The 15849-nt window shown below is 44.5% G+C and overlaps 1 long non-coding RNA gene across 1 annotated transcript in view; it reads left to right on the top strand.

Moving 5' to 3' along the window:
* Positions 1 to 9092: 9092 nt before the first annotated feature.
* Positions 9093 to 15849, top strand: part of LOC144781707 (uncharacterized) — a 210476-nt gene continuing 203719 nt past the window's right edge. The window contains exon 1 of the long non-coding RNA XR_013601055.1: positions 9093 to 9116. This is a non-coding gene — a long non-coding RNA (uncharacterized LOC144781707). The remainder of the gene's footprint in view (positions 9117 to 15849) is intronic.

Here is a 15849-nt window from a genome sequence, read left to right as displayed (position 1 = left end):
ACTCTGATATAAATCTACACATCCAGGACATGTGAATGAGCATTGCATTCCCTCTTCTGCATTTAGGACACATAGGAGCATATTCTCAAGGATCTATTGCCGAGTTATCAGCACATTCTCGTAGCCAAAGTTGAGATAAATGTATCCCCCCCATAACAGCCCACATCACCATTTTACCTGCGATAGCAGCCGCAAAAAATATCGCCACAGATGACACCGGCAACTATCACTAATGAGATGCAGAGTAGGCGTTCCCGTGCAAAAAGCCAGAAAAGAGAGCCCAGGCCAGAGCCACACCTTAAGAACAACAGATGCCATGAACCCACTGATCATGCAGTACGGACGGATCACTGACATAATATCGACGTCACAAATATCGAGATACACAAATATCGAGTGAAAAATATCGAGTGACAAAATATCGACTCCCTATCTACAAACAGGTAAGTACCAAAATATCGACTCCAAAATATCGACTTACAAAAATATAGACTGTCAAAATATCGATTTTTTTAAATGTCTTAAAATTAAGTTAAAACTAATATAGTAATAAATATATTTAATATAAACTTAGAAATAATTATTTTAAAAATTTAATTTTAATAAATAATTTCTATAATTAAAAAAATTATATCACCAAAAATAATACATATATATATATATATATATATATATATATAAAAACATATTATTAAATAAACATATATAACATTTTTAGCGTAGCATAGAAAATGGTTAAAATTTATTGTAACAACTATAGTGAGTTCAACATTAGCAAAAGTGTTGGATAGCGTAGAGGTAAAATTTACTATTCCCACTCCAGTGGGTGCAACAGTAGGGAAAGCGCTGGATAGCATAGGGGTTAAAATTACTATTCCCACTCCAGGGATGTATGACGTTACAACGCATACTTTTACAACACCTACCATTACATCAAAACTTTTACAACACAAAAACTTTTACAACTCATACATTTACAACGCAAGATTTTACAACGCATATACCTTTACAACGCATACCAATACAACGTAAGTATTGGTAAGTATATAATATTTATTTTTATATAAATTAATTTAAAATATTATAATATAATTTAGTTTTATTTAATTGTATTTAATTAAAGTAATTTAAATGTAATTTTACTTTATTTTTACAAAGTACCCCTGTACCCCAAAAACCCTAAACTGACCCTGAACCCTAAAAATACCCCTTTACCCAAAAACTGAAAACTGACCCTGAACCCTAAAAATACCCCTTTACCCAAAAACTGAAAACTGACCCTGAACCCTATTTGCGTAGACTCAGAATGCATGTGCGTTGACCTACACATGTGTACACACACCTGTGCAAGGTGATGCAGTCCCATGGGCGGAGCTGCACAGCGTCATTTGGCAACATTCCCAATTTAGGCATACTGCTGGGGGAGAGTACACACTGGGGGAGAGTACACACATGGCAATGTAGTACGACATGTGACCTTGTAGGAGCCTTTCACCTACTCACTGTCAGCAGAGCAAACAGTTGGCGCTGTCGGTTGGTACAGCACTATGCACAACCCATGGGCTGTGTGTCGTGTCCCCTGATACGGGACAATGAGCAGAAGCCAAACGACAATGAGCAGAAGCCAAACATCACATGACTCATCCAGCAAGGCAAGCTGGGCTGAGCGGATTGCCATCCCTAATGATTTGTGTTAATTTCTGCCTCCCCATTTCTTGCACCTCGACATGTTCCTATGCTGCCCTGTGTCTTAAGCATTTCTCTGCATGTTGTGCCCCTAGCCTTGCCCATACTGACATGTACATGCTAATAAAGTCTACGCAATTTCACTAGTGTTCAACTGTGATGAGTGTTGATTAGAATGACTAATCGTGTGCCTCAATGAGTATTGTCCATACAGAGGGAGGGACTGACTGATGCCTGTACAATGAGGGTGGGTCCTCTTTGACAGCTCCACCTCTGTCAACCAGACATTGTGTTTCGGATAGTTGCTGGCAGACCTGTGCACTGACATGTCTTCAGCAATGTGAGTATGGTGTCCAACTTCTGGCCATGTAGAGCAATGTTATCCATCAAAGCAGAATGTGTCCACACAGATGTGTGTGAGTAGGTATGTGAAGAGACGTTCTGTTGTCACTGTTGATCGGGGACACCACTTCTGGCCTGCTGCTTATTTAATACATGGATGTGGGCCTATGTTGGGGTGTTGCAAGATTGTTGTTCATCTGCAATGAGGCCACAGCTAGTTCACACCTTCACAGTCATCTAATTGGCCATGTGGATCTGGGTCAAACATGTGCATTGATGTCGTCTACCAGGGTGTACCTGTTAGTACAATCAATGTCCCTATATTCATCCATACTTTATACTTGAGTGAACGTTACCATGACACATCTGTGTGATTTGGAATGTTTTATTCACCTTCTGGGGAATGCCAGAGCTGGAGCAGTACATGGCCAAGCCAAGGCGACATTTCATGGTTGCCCAGTGGTGGGCCAACCTGAGTTCTTGGGGGAATGTAAAGTTATTCTGAAGTGGAAAGGCTCAGTACGCAGCTGGATTGCTGTGTAATTGGTAACCAGAGCTGATATGGCAGTCCATGTCTGGGTCGAGGTGATTGTCGCAGAGTGTCCCGGGGGACAGTGGGAGAAGTTGTCCGAGGGCATGATGCATAGGGCTATACCAGACAGGGACAGGCCATATGGCGGGGATGGATGCTACTACCTGATTCCTCACACAGTCATTACCATCCACATCTTACTCCTCTGATACATCTTCTGTGTCCGGTGTGTAAAGTGTGTGTGGTGGTGTTATGGATGCATAACTATGTGCCACTGATACATCAGGGTGCGAAGGTGATAGGATTGCATCACTGTGTGCCACTGACACATCAGGGGTCAGAGATGTGTGTGTCGGAGTTCCCGCATCAGTTATCTGGGACAGGCTCAGTGGCAGCAATGGCAAGACATGGAAGATCCCAGCTACATCTCGCTGGTGTTCAGCTGTGGCAGCCATACCTCCAGCCTGCATCTGCTCCATGGTCTCCATTGTCCTGCGCATCTGTGCCAACTCTGTGCAGTCATTGCTGGAGCTTGTCTGACTAGACAGTTCTTGTAATTGAGTAATGGCCCCAGCGATGTCCGCCAAGGTTTGTCAGAGAGCATGTTGCAGACAGTGAGCGTCCGTTAGGGACTGTAATTGGTCCCTGATGGAACTCAGACACCAATGTATGGCATCAAGCTTGGCTGCCATTAGGTTGAACCCCACCCGCAGCTCATCAGCCATCTCCTCCTGGCATCCCAACACATGGCACTGGAATTCCATGCGTTGGTCGTGTGGGTCCTGGGAGACAGCTGTGGTGGTGTGTGCTTCCCGCTGTGTGGCCTGTGCAGGGGGTGGGATTCCCTCGAGGCAGCTTGTTTGCCCTGCTCCTAGTGGGCGGTGCGGAGGCTGTCCATTAGCTGTTGGAGGGTGTCTGAGCAAATATGCAGGGTGTCCTCTTCATCATCACTTAAGAGACGCGTGGTCTGCTCTGCAGAAGGTGTTGAGTGTCCCTCTGCAATATAAAGGGGAGATGCAGGTTAATAGAGTGTCCCATGTATGTTGACACTTTGTAGATGTTTACATACAGACCGCATGACAATTTTGGAGGAGCTGGCTATTTGATGGGAGACAGTGGACATTTCGACTACATGACGAATATCTGCTTGTACTCGTACATTATCATCTCACAGTGTCATGCAATGCCAGATATGATTCGCCAGTTTCTGCACAGAAGCAGCACCAGTTGTGTCCTCTGTCCTGTGGTGTAAGTGTTGCACTTTTCTACCACATTGGCGTCAATGTTGATGTGCTGTGATTGCTATGTGTGTGCTACATTGTGGGAGAGTCGCCCCTGCAGGTCTGATTTAGCGGCCCCTTATCCCTTTGAGGTGGTGTGCCTTTTACTTGTGTGCTTTCCGGGTGCTGGGATGTTTGCGACTTGGGGCATTTGTGCTCTTGGACAGATTTTGTGCGCTTGTGCATTGTTTGTCTGCAGATGTGTTATTGACGTCATGGGTTGTATATGCACGTGGATGTGTCAGAGTGTGGCCTGCTCCTTTACGGATGTAGTCCACACTGGGCCACCTCAATGTTGTCTTGTGCACCATATCATGCATTTTGACTGCAGCCATGCTATCGGTCATGCAGTGTCACTTGCATTGTCAGCGTGGCTCACAGAGCCACTGGTTTTCTGGATTCTGCCCATGTGCATGGGTAGGTTGTGGCATTGGTGATATGGAGGGGCACATTTGTGCACATTGTGGATGGGGGCCTACTTGGTGTTTCTATGTGTGCTGCAGTGTGCCAAGGGTATCAGGGACATTGTGCAGTGTGCTACACATGATTGAGCATGTGTGCCATTGTGCCCATCTCCGTCCAACCACCCAGTCCCTGGTGGTTACTGTTAGACCTGGCACCTTGGCGTGGGTCTCCATTCCATTTTATGCTGTTGCCTCATGTGTTTTTACTGGTAGGAGATGCTTTGGGTACTGTGCCGCTGCTGTCCAGTGCCACAGTGCAAGTGCTCCCTATGGTAAATTGATGTATGAATTAGTGATTCTATGATTGGTTTGTTTGGTTTACTTGTCAGACCAGGGCTTGTAAACCAAATGCTGCTGGTGGGCTTGCAGCTCTGGTTGTTCCACCCACAAAATCAGCCTGTAAAAGTGTGTCTCAGGTCTGCCATTGCAGAGCCTGTGTGCAGTCTGGTACTGCGATGTTGACTTGGTAAGTGAACCCACTTGCCAGTCCCTAAACCTTTCCTTTTCTGCATATTAGTCACCCTTATGGTAGGCCCAAGGACAGGGTGCATTGTAGGTAAAAGGTAGGGCATGCCCTGGAGTGTGTGGCATGACCTAATAGTGAATTACAGGACAGCCATTTTCGTTTTTCACTATTGCAAGGCTACCTGTTCCCCATAGGCCAGAATGGTCATTTTAATTATTACATCTTATAATCCTAACTGACTCAGGGAACTAGGTGGAAATTGGAGTTTGTATGCCTGAACTCAGAATGATCAAAAACATCTTTTAGTGAAGTTGGTTTTTGCATTCTGTGTTTGGAAATACCACTTTTAGAAAGTATGTATTTTCTTGTCTAACCATCCAAGCCTGCCTCTGCTAGGTTGTGTATTCCTTGTCTGGAGTTTGAAAGTCAGGGGCTGGGGGATTCCAGGAGACGGGTGAGTCAGCACAGGACTGAATAGAGCAATCTACATGCAGATGGGAGGGTGGGGTTGCACCTGGGACCTGAATAAGGCTGTTCCTTCCCTCCACAATGCTTGCTCCACCTCCTGTGGTGAATCTGATGTCCCTGCCCTGCATTGTGAAAGGAAAGAAGGAGTCTTGTCAACAAAGGTCTCCAGGACTGACCAGAACTGGTTTGGACTAGGCAAAGGCCTCTCTGCCTTCAGATAACAAAGAGAAACAGTGTATAAAAAGGGGGGCCCAGACCCCAGAACGTTTGATCACTTTTAGGAAACAAGAAGAAACCTTTGCTGAGGAGAGGAACCAGAGAGACTGAGGAGAGACTATCCCTAAGCGTGAGGGATTGGCCTGCAGTGGTTGCCTGACTGCCAAAGAGAGGAGAAAGGACTTTGTGCTACTTTCATTCAACTTGTGAAGTATCTCCAAGGGATTGAGATAGAGCTTGCCTCTTGCTGAAGTCTCCGGGACAACAGACTTCAACAACCAGCTCCCCGAGAGTTCTTTGGAAGTGCCTGCAGTTGTGTTGGGCTTTCTGAGGGACTGCGTGTTGCAAGGAGCTGGATGCGCGACTCACGAGGAAGAAGCATGTCGCCGAACTGCTGCTGTTGCTTCACAATGCCGAAGCGCCTCATTGGAGAAGTGTGTCGCCGCCGCAGCCGCTGTCATCGCATTACTGGGAAAGCGTGCCGCCTCTGCAAGCTGTCACATCGTTGCCAAAGTGCCTTGCATCACCAGATACGAGGATCGTTGTCGCATCAGATGCTGCCGCATCACCGGGAAGCATGTTGCAGGGCCTGTCACGGCTCAGAAGAATTGCTGAGTCGCCGCACAGCCGTGGGGCAGGCACGCATCATGTAGCATCAAGAAGAAGACGCCATTTTGTTCATTGCACCAGATCTTCATTGCATCACGGCGCTGCTAGTCGCATCGCCATGGAAGTGCAGAAAGAAACCAACGCATCATCTCCCCTCGCAGAGAAGAATCAACGTATCCCCTACACATCAGTAGTGTTGTCACTGGGTTACCGTATGTGTTCACACTGCCTCTGAGATAAGCCTGACTACTCGTGCCAAGCTACCAAGGGGTTGAGCAGGGATTATTTTAGGAGTGTACCCCCTTACCCTGACTAGACGCAAGGGTCCCTATTTGGTCAAAGGTACCTACCTCTGCCAATTAGAGCCCCCCAAATCTAACAGTTACTCACCCTGTTGCAGTTGGGTCAGGTCATATCGAGCTGTGTCCAGACCCCCTACTCCTTGCACCGTCACCACACTGATGACTGTGGCCACCATTTCCTCCAGCTCATCAAGCTCCTGTGGCGCAGGACTACCACCTCCATTCATCTTTGCTGCAGTTGTTGGTGGTGTTCTATCCCCTCCGTGACGATGATCCGGTCTTCCTGCAGACTGAACCCCGTCTTCCTCTTCTCCTTGCCCGTTCCTGAACACGGGGTTCCTGGCTGGTCCCCCGTGGGTTTGTGGGGTTTGTGGGGTTCGGGTTGTCCTCTGCAGTCCTCCGGGTGCATCCATGGTGCTACGCATTTTGCTTTGGTGTGTTTTTTTTAGTTGCTTTTACAGTGCATTTTCCCGCATGACGCGTGGGAATTGCAGGCCTGTCGCTGGTTGTCGCTGATTTTTGTATTGCGATTTGGGGCATTGCATCTTTTTTCGCGTTCGTGTTTCGCATTTTTTCTGGACGTGTTCATTTTTAGGAGGTCATTTGGCGCGTTATCCTGCTACTATCGCATGGTGCCGCTGGTTTGGGAATACAATGTTAACACTGTGTTATTTTGTCGTGATAGACTGCAATGTGAAGAGTTGCCTTAAGCTAATTTTAACTTTCTTGAGAATATCCACCATTGTGGATTGATCTGCATGAATCTCAATCAGCCTCAGAGAGGTGAGGTAAGTGCGATGCAGGAAGTTATAATGTGCCAGTTTAAATCTGGCATTACTTGCTGTCACCTGCACATGAGTGCAAGAAGATTCCCATTTGCTGATCACGAGGAGCTCTTACAGGTCATCATCCCACTAATGCAAAGCTCTCAAGAGTAAATGTAATCTATCTTTCAAGAGTTGTTTAAGAGCCTGTCCTGTCGCTAATAGAACTTTGAGTGGAGCCCAAAACACTGGGGTGACAGGAAAGCAAGTCCATACCTCTACGAAGATAATAGTTAGCTCCTTAAATTGTAGAAACTGTCCTGGGCTTACCCCAAATATCTTGCACATCTGCTTAAAAAAGATACATTTTTTGTTAACCCCTCTCTCCGTTGGCCCATGGAAATGACCTGGTTTATTTTGAGGAATAGTTGTAGCCATCAGATTTGCAGAGATCTGTAAAATGTGGTAGCCTATAGACCCTTTTGACTGCCATCTCCGTGCAAGCAACACAGTCTCTGAGATGTGATGCATTCGTGTCCACTATCACTGCGCTGGTGCACAAATGGCTGCCTTACCCCAACATAGGCATCCTTGCACCATGGTGCAAGGGTGTCCATGTTGTATGAATAAGTGTTTTTGGACAGGAAGGTACCCCTTCCTGTACAAAACCAATCAATGGAGGCGTTTTCCTCTTTATAGGTGTGCTGCAGAAACAATGTTCTTTATCCTCATTACTCCACCCTTGGGTAGGTGCATAGTTTTGACACATTCCCAGATCTATGTTTTGTTGTAAATCTGGGAATGTGTCTGGGGTCAAAAATCTGTTTCAAAATCCATGGGTGTTGAATGGGAACACCCACAGCAACACCCATGGTACACCTCCCTGACGAAGTGTAAGGCTCCTCAGCGACTTGAACTGTGTTGCCTTACACTATATCAAAAAGGGCGGCTTTTCTTGGCCTCATAGATATGGCTCTGCACTCTGCGCTGCCAGAACTTAAAGAAAAGTGACGTTTCTGCGGTGCACAGGGCTGTAAATAAGCCCCTATATATTTAAAAGAGTTCACGCTCTTTAACCCCCGCAAATATTTCTTTACCACTTTTGAGAATATTGGCATATTACATCTTATTCTTTGCACAATATTCACTAAGCATTGATCATTTCTTTTGTGATCCTACCGGTTTTGAATCCTTATCACGAGGTCATTCACACACATTGAGCAAGAAATATGTATTTAACCCATCTTGGAAGAAAAGGACTAACAGTCTTTCTGTTAGTAGCCTGAGAAAATAAGCTAAGCAGTTGCCAAAAAGCACTGGAACTATTACGCAGACCTGTCTTAATCTGTTTTCTATAGGAAGACGGGATGAAAATTTGCCCTTAGCATCACATTCCATTTTGCAATTCACCGATGTGAAACTTAACCCAATCAAAAGCAGCTTGGAGGTCCACAAAATAACGATATTATATATATATGTGGCTTGCTGTCTTGATGGATATCTGCGCAAAAGGAGGCTCCTCTATAGGGGCGTTTTGGCGCCACCCCCCTGCTTTCTCGCCATGCGAGAAGGCAGAAACATAAATGGTAATAACTACCATTTGTTTCTGCCTTCTCGCATGGTGAGAAAGCAAAAGTTCTTGGTTGGGGGTGGGCGGTTCTGCTCGAGGGCAGGGGGGAGTGGCTTGCCCACTGTTGTTCATACTGACTGTTTGGGCAGACTGAGGCCGCCAAAACAGTCAGTATGAACAACGGTGGGCAAGCCACTCCCCCCTGCCCTCGAGCAACACCGCCCACTCTCCCTGTTCTCTATGTATGCTGCAGCATACAGGGAGAAAATGACCTGGGTGGGGCAGTGGCCTCACCAATCACAACGCTGCCATTGCAATGTTGTGATTGGTGGAGGGGAGGGAGGCTGCCTTCCTGATGACGAGCGCTGCAGCCAGGAAAGCAAAAGCAAGATGGCGGGAGTCGGGAGTCTCGGGACAGTAAGTTTTCTTTATTTCTTATCTTTTTTTCTCCATTAAACCCCTCCCACCTCCCCCCATCCCCTCTGAGGCGCGACGACACCATTTCCACCCCTTCCACCCGCCCGTAATGCCGGCCGCAAATGCTGGCTTCTCTCATAGTTCGAATGGACGAAACGGGCAACAGACACTGCTAGCTCTGGAAGGGTTGGTCGTGTTGGAACAGGCAGGACGTTAAGTGGGGTGGTTTTAACTCAACAGACCCTCCTGAGAGCAGGAGATGGGAAAAATGGAAATGGAGCACTTATTGTGGGCTTGCAGTGAACAGTTGAAGAGCTGAGAGAGGTGGCCGAGGACTCGGAGAGCGGGTTTGAAAATGGGCTGGGAAGTAGGCCTGATGTGTTGACCATATAGGCAGCCAGGAGGGTTTTTGTGTTTTGAAATATAGCATACCAGAGCGGATAAGGAAAAGGTGTGAGGCACAGACAATTGGCCAAGAGGGACGGACATTTTCATGTAGTGAGAAAAACCTTAGTTTAGCGTGCCTTGATGCAGTGTCTTACTTAGTCTTGAATATTTTATTTCAATCAGGTGACTCGAGTAATCAGGCAACATGTGCTGGGGTAACTTTAGCAGTCCTCCAGTCTCGCTTGTCCCACTCTCTCGCAAGTCATCATTTGTAGGAAATTAAAGCAAACACAATAATGAAAAGAGCGCACAGCCTCACAAATGGGATGTGTAAACTGAATAACTCTATAAATGGCATCATTAAGATGATATCTCCGGTATGAGGTCGCGCTTAATGTAGTAAAAAGCCCAGGATGAGCTTGTGTAAAATGAACTGCATCACTATGTAACGATGGTACCATCTCAAGTTGTTAGCTAAGCTTCTTAAAACCAGGAGTTTGATTTATTTTTTTACCAGCAAAATAGAGAAGTAAGACGTGATGTGTGAGAGAAAAGAATGAGGCGGGATCTGCGTGCATTTAGTTAAATAATTATTGTACAACACTCGTGGCAAAACACTGCAGAAATTTCGAGTTATTTTTATTTCCGCAATAAATTCATGAAACTCTCAAAGTGAAGGTTTCTGTGCTTTTCCAAGAGCTGGTGCTGCGGCTGCTGCCCAATGATATTCAACTCTCTTTCAGACGTCTGGAGTTAAAGTCTCTCTATCTGAGGATCTCTTTTTTGTTACACAAAACATCTTGCAGGTTTGAATCGGTTTTCTTTTGCTCCCCTTATTAGTTGATCTATGACAGCAAGTCTGGTCATTTACTTTTCGTCCACAAAGTACAAATATTGACAGCTTATTACTTTCAGAAATGTTAATATTTGACTCTTATTGTTTATGTTAAGGTAGTTCAGTGGGTTACTGTTCCTGTTTCCATGGTCATTGTTTGGTCGCCAGAACTGTAAGAATTAGGCTCACTCGCCTCATGACATCCAAGAAAGGCATTTGTGCCACACCACTTTAAAATGTCACCAGCCGCCACTGCCCAAAGGGGTAACAACCGTAGAATAATTCTCACAAAATATTCCCTTTTCACTGAGAATGAGATCAAATTGCACAGACCAAGCTATTATTCACTTGAGGATGGTCTTGGCATAGATTTGACAAAGGTGTATCCGGTAAGGAAATCAGTCAGTAATTGGAGCCTTTGTCTAGGGCTACTTACTTATATAGTGACTCCGAAATGATATCCCCAGGTGTGACCCATTTGAAGAAAGGGCATAGAGCTACTGTTCTCTCAAAGGCATAGCAATGAACAAGGCAGCTAGGCAGTTGCAAAGCTCTCATGTTTGGGGTGATTTTAAGGTCTTATGTATCACCTATACACCCTGTACTTTAATCTAGTCTAAAAGGACGACGTTTAGAAATAGGCAGGTGGTGATATAAGTCCCAGATCTAACTGCACTTTTACCTAAGTTTAAATGGTAATAAAGTCAGGTTGCTTCCAAAACTGCATATTCCAATGAGCAAGGGCCACATGTTTTTTTTTTTGCATAAATCAACACCCAAAATGGAATGGGGGTCATCTTTTAGTATTAAACTCTTCGGGCCAGATGTACTAAGGTTCCCATTTGCAGTTCTTAAATAGCGACTCCATAGGAATCCCTCTTTAAGAAAGCAAAAGGAAATCCACAGAATCTGCAATTCAATAATAGCGATTCCTACAGATGAAGAATCGCTACTAAAGAATTGCAAATAGGAAATGACATTGCATCCCCGCCTATAGACGAAATAGGAAATGGTTTGCATTTCCTAAATTGGGTTTTCCCAATAGGAAATTGCAATTTAAGAAATGCAAAGCCAAGGGTGCCTCTGGGTTAAGGCCCCTCATGGAGGCACCCCGAATTTCCCAGTGCACATATACCCTAGGGGCATATGTGCACTTCATGTCACAGTACAAAAAGGCATTTTTAATGCATTTTCTTTCTTTTGCACATGGTTACCATCGACACTAAGTCGATGGTAACCGTATTTCCTAAATGCCCCTCTCACATTTAGGAAATGCTTTGTACATAAGCTTTAGAAATCACAAATAGGTGATCCCTATTTGACATTCCTAAATCACGGTTTCAATTTGCAATTTCTACTGTGTAGAAATCGCAAATTGTGAACAGTATTAGCCCATTGTACATCTGTAAAGACCATTTAGCATTTCTCAACAGGCCGGAATAGTGATTAATCCGTTAAGAAATGCTAAATGGCTATGTATATCTGGGCCTTCATTTCTTCTCAATTTGCAAAATAATATTGATTATTCCTCTCATGAATCGGATTACCTCTTTTCACAGGTTAAAGCAAGGAAAAGAGAACCAGCATTTTTAATACTTACATCATTTCTTGTCCTTTCACTTTTGAGTGCTGCTTTCATGGGGCCTAATTTATAGTTTGTGGACAGGATACTCCATCACAAACTCAATAAAGTACTCTGTCCACCAAACCCTCTGTCTTTCTGCCTCATTTAGAGATGGGGAACTTAAGTATTTGTCGACTTAGCTCACACTGGCTCCATCGAATGAGAGCCAGGTGGAGTAGGGTCCTTCGGAGAAGCACAGCACATGGCTCACCCTATTTAGGGATGGTGGTATACTGACTTTTTCCTGTTTATCTCCACTGGGAAAAAACCTTGTGCTGAGAGACAGGAACACAACAATAATGATCCCCATATTTTATTTTGTTCATAAACAGACAGGGTGTTTTTGAAAGATTAAAAAAAAAGGTTTGATGGACCATGAGCAAAAACTGAAAACATCAGTCCACCACATTTTTAGTTTGTTGAAGGGAACCACTGTGAAGGTGGTTCACTGCAATTTACAGTGATGAAAACTGAGTTGATTGACCTCTCTAAATTTGGCAGATGGCAGTGCATCAGGTGGCAGAGGTATTGTCCTCCGCCACCCTGATTTACTGAACTCCACCTTCCAAATTCTAAATCAGGCCCATTATCTTAAAACAATTAGGCACATTGAATATCAAAGTGTTATAATATAAATACAACACAATAACATATTTTTGGGAGACTCTTTGAGGTTGTTATTGAAAAAGGTGGGCACATTTTCCTAAGATGTATGTGTCCAAATTTCTGGTATGAGAGATTCCTAAAGTAAATGGACAGGTGTTAAACAGACACTACTCTACATTCAGGAACAGACTCAAGGTCAGACTATCATTTACGTTGTTTTGGTCACCGCAAAATGTAAAAATGAGCTGAAGCAATGGTCTTCCTCTTATGTGGGCGTGTGCTTTCTTTCAAAGTCTGCCTTGTTTAAACCTTTCCTTCAATTTCCCTATACCCCACTCGATTTGTAATAATGAATCTGCATTTTCTCATCACTCCTCCTTGAGCCTCCAACATTTACTACTAAATTGTATACTTATGTATGTGGCGCTCTGTGGCTCTGTGGCACCACTGTGGCATAGATCTCTGCACTGAAAAAATAGGAGCGAGGAAGATGGAAATCTCCAAGATAGGTTTGTGAATTACATTTTTTAACCTTTTGAAGTAGTACTTCTAGAGTATTGATTTATGCAATCCAAAATGGCCTTTGGGAATTGGGACCAGTATGTTTAGCTTGATTATGGCTAACCATAGTCAGGACGTCCAGGCTGCCCTGAACCAAAGTTTGTATTAGAGAGAGTATGTCTAAGACAGAAACAGTCAAAGTATCCTTTACGGTGGGCACCTTTTATGCCCCAAAAGGAGAACCATTAATAGCATTATAATCAATTAAAGGTGGGTGATCAATTTACACACTAATTAGAATGCTTGGCAAATCACATTCTTATAATATGAGATCGAGGAAAAAGTTAAGGTCTCAGAGGGAGAAGTGGGCAACCGTGAGCACTTCTTGCCCAGTGAGGTCAGTACAGCAAAGCAAGTTTTTGATAGAATTGTGTGGGGACTCACTAGGCTCTCATATAAAAGAGCTGATAATTCATTGACAATACATTACCTTCCAATTTAAAATGTTCGTTGAAGCAATCTCACGATGACAAGGCAAGTATAGATTGAGGCAAGGTTAGCTGTATCTGCTCAAAAAGGGCAAAGTAGCTTTAAGGGACTGCCCCATGCTGTCAGGTTAATTTGACTGAAGTATTCTTTGCCGACCATTTGCTGATATTTCCAAAGTAGAAATCACGTAATATACGTTCTGTACTGTTGAAATGGGGCATGGTTTGGAAATGGGGCATGGCTTCTGGCGACTGGCTTCTGTCTGGAGAGTTGGTCAACTGATCTTCAGTCTTGAATTTGTAAGAGCTCACAATGGGGTAAGAAGAACCAATCTGTTTCTTGTTGACCCCTCTTAACCCATTTGAAATAACAAACTATTTTGACGTGGACAAGCACCTTCCGCCCAAACATTGGGTATCTTTTGCTGTCATTGTGAAGTTCAGAGAGAATCTTTGTCTTGCACATGTTTTAGCAATGGGTGACACCTAATCTGAAGATAGATCAATGTATGTGTACCTTCTCTTCGGCTCCAGAGTGCCAAATTACTTCATTTTTTCTGCATATCGTAACTTTAATGTAAAAGTTGGTTTAGGTGCAGTTAGAGGTAAATAAAGGGAGGTAAAAATTCATCAGTTGTAGGTAGTTTCCTGAAGTAACCAACTATAACTTGCGCCTTCGCCATCCACTGCTTATGACCTCAAATAGTACATCTCTCATGACATGTTCTATTACTTCATTGATAACATCAGTGATGATATCTAAAATGACATTGTTGATGACATCACTATGCATGGTGTAGGCACGAGTTACAGTAACTGGGGAAGTTCAGTATTATATAGTTTAAAACGTTGTTTTAACTAACATCACCACCTAACTGTAACATCACTTTAGCCTGGTTTTTTTTCAGTGAATATATATAAAGCCACAAAAATGTGTAATAAACGTTGTAACTATGTAATACCAACCATTGTTAATGTCAATGCGTGGTATTTCATGCGTGATAATGTTATACCTGGTAATGCCTGTTCACCAGTAAGAGCAATGTTGAGCAAGAAGTAACAATGTACCTAGGCACCAATGCACCAATCCCAATTCATTAAGTCACTGATTTATTTACACTGTATTAATCAATTGGAAACTTCCCTGCTCAGAGATGGTCATGATATGCCGAAGGTTGGGCCTTCATTCACGCAGCCATTACTTTCTGCGAACGTTTTCTTCATCGCCAGAAGAGCTCTTAGGCTTAAACTTCTATTAGATTCATTTATGAGTTTTATGGACTCTTTGGACCTCTGTACTAACGTTTGTAAGTCCCTCGTATGACCATGGGCCCCAGATCTACTAAAGCAAGAGGATGTCAAGTCGCAGGATCTGAGATCACTAGGGTCATGTCATTTCCATATTTGCACTGTTATTTGATCAGCATGGATCACGGGTGCCGCTTTTAAATACGAAAAACCACTAATTTACTAGGTTGGTTTCTGTTGTATTTGACTTTGCTTCTAGACTGGGGCCCTAAATCAATTCCTCACATATATGACTGTAGCCCGCCTGCCTCTGATCGCACAGGTGACACTGCTCGGCTGGAGGTTATTTTGTTGGCACAGCCAGTCCTGGGGCCTTATTTATGAAGGCCTTGCGCCGCCGATGCGCCACTTTTAAAATGGGAAAAAGTGACGCACCGGCGGCGCAAGGCCTTCATAAATAAGGCCCCTGGCTCTTAGGCCAACTGGGCTTTCACGGGGGTGCGTGTTGCCTCTCTGTGCTGCTCAGCAGCACTGGCACCAGGTGAGCTTGGGACTTGGAGCCCCACTATGGTGGATCTGGGCGGCTGCCACAGGAGACAGATCTGCGAGCCTTTGCTGCCCCCTGCCGTGTTCTGGTGGACTCTGCTGCTGCTCTGCACCCCGGAGAGCTCCTCGCTGGCAGATTTTCAGGAAAGAGCCTTTCTGCATCTAATTCGGTCCTCTCAGCAGCTGGCCGTGTCCTGGCGGCAGCAGGGAGTAACATACACAGGGTCCCGGGTGTAAAAGCTTTGATACACACTAGGAATAGAGCCTCCAACCCCTAGTAAGGTAGTCAGAACTGTCACTAGTGTGCGAATGGCCTTCTCATCTCTCTGCCTGGTGCCACTACACCTGCTGCGCATTGAATCGTGTGCAGGAGTGACAGAGTGAACTGCATGACTGATATGGAACACTATTTTTACTTTGCTGAAGCGCATAGCTGGGTCGCGCTCACCATTGGCAGGACTCTGCGTGGACCGCACGAACTTCCCTCACTTCTCCCAC

Source organism: Lissotriton helveticus, chromosome 9 (genome assembly GCF_964261635.1).
Source record: "Lissotriton helveticus chromosome 9, aLisHel1.1, whole genome shotgun sequence".
Lineage (NCBI taxonomy): Eukaryota > Metazoa > Chordata > Amphibia > Caudata > Salamandridae > Lissotriton > Lissotriton helveticus.
This window is presented reverse-complemented; position numbering and strand designations above follow the sequence as displayed.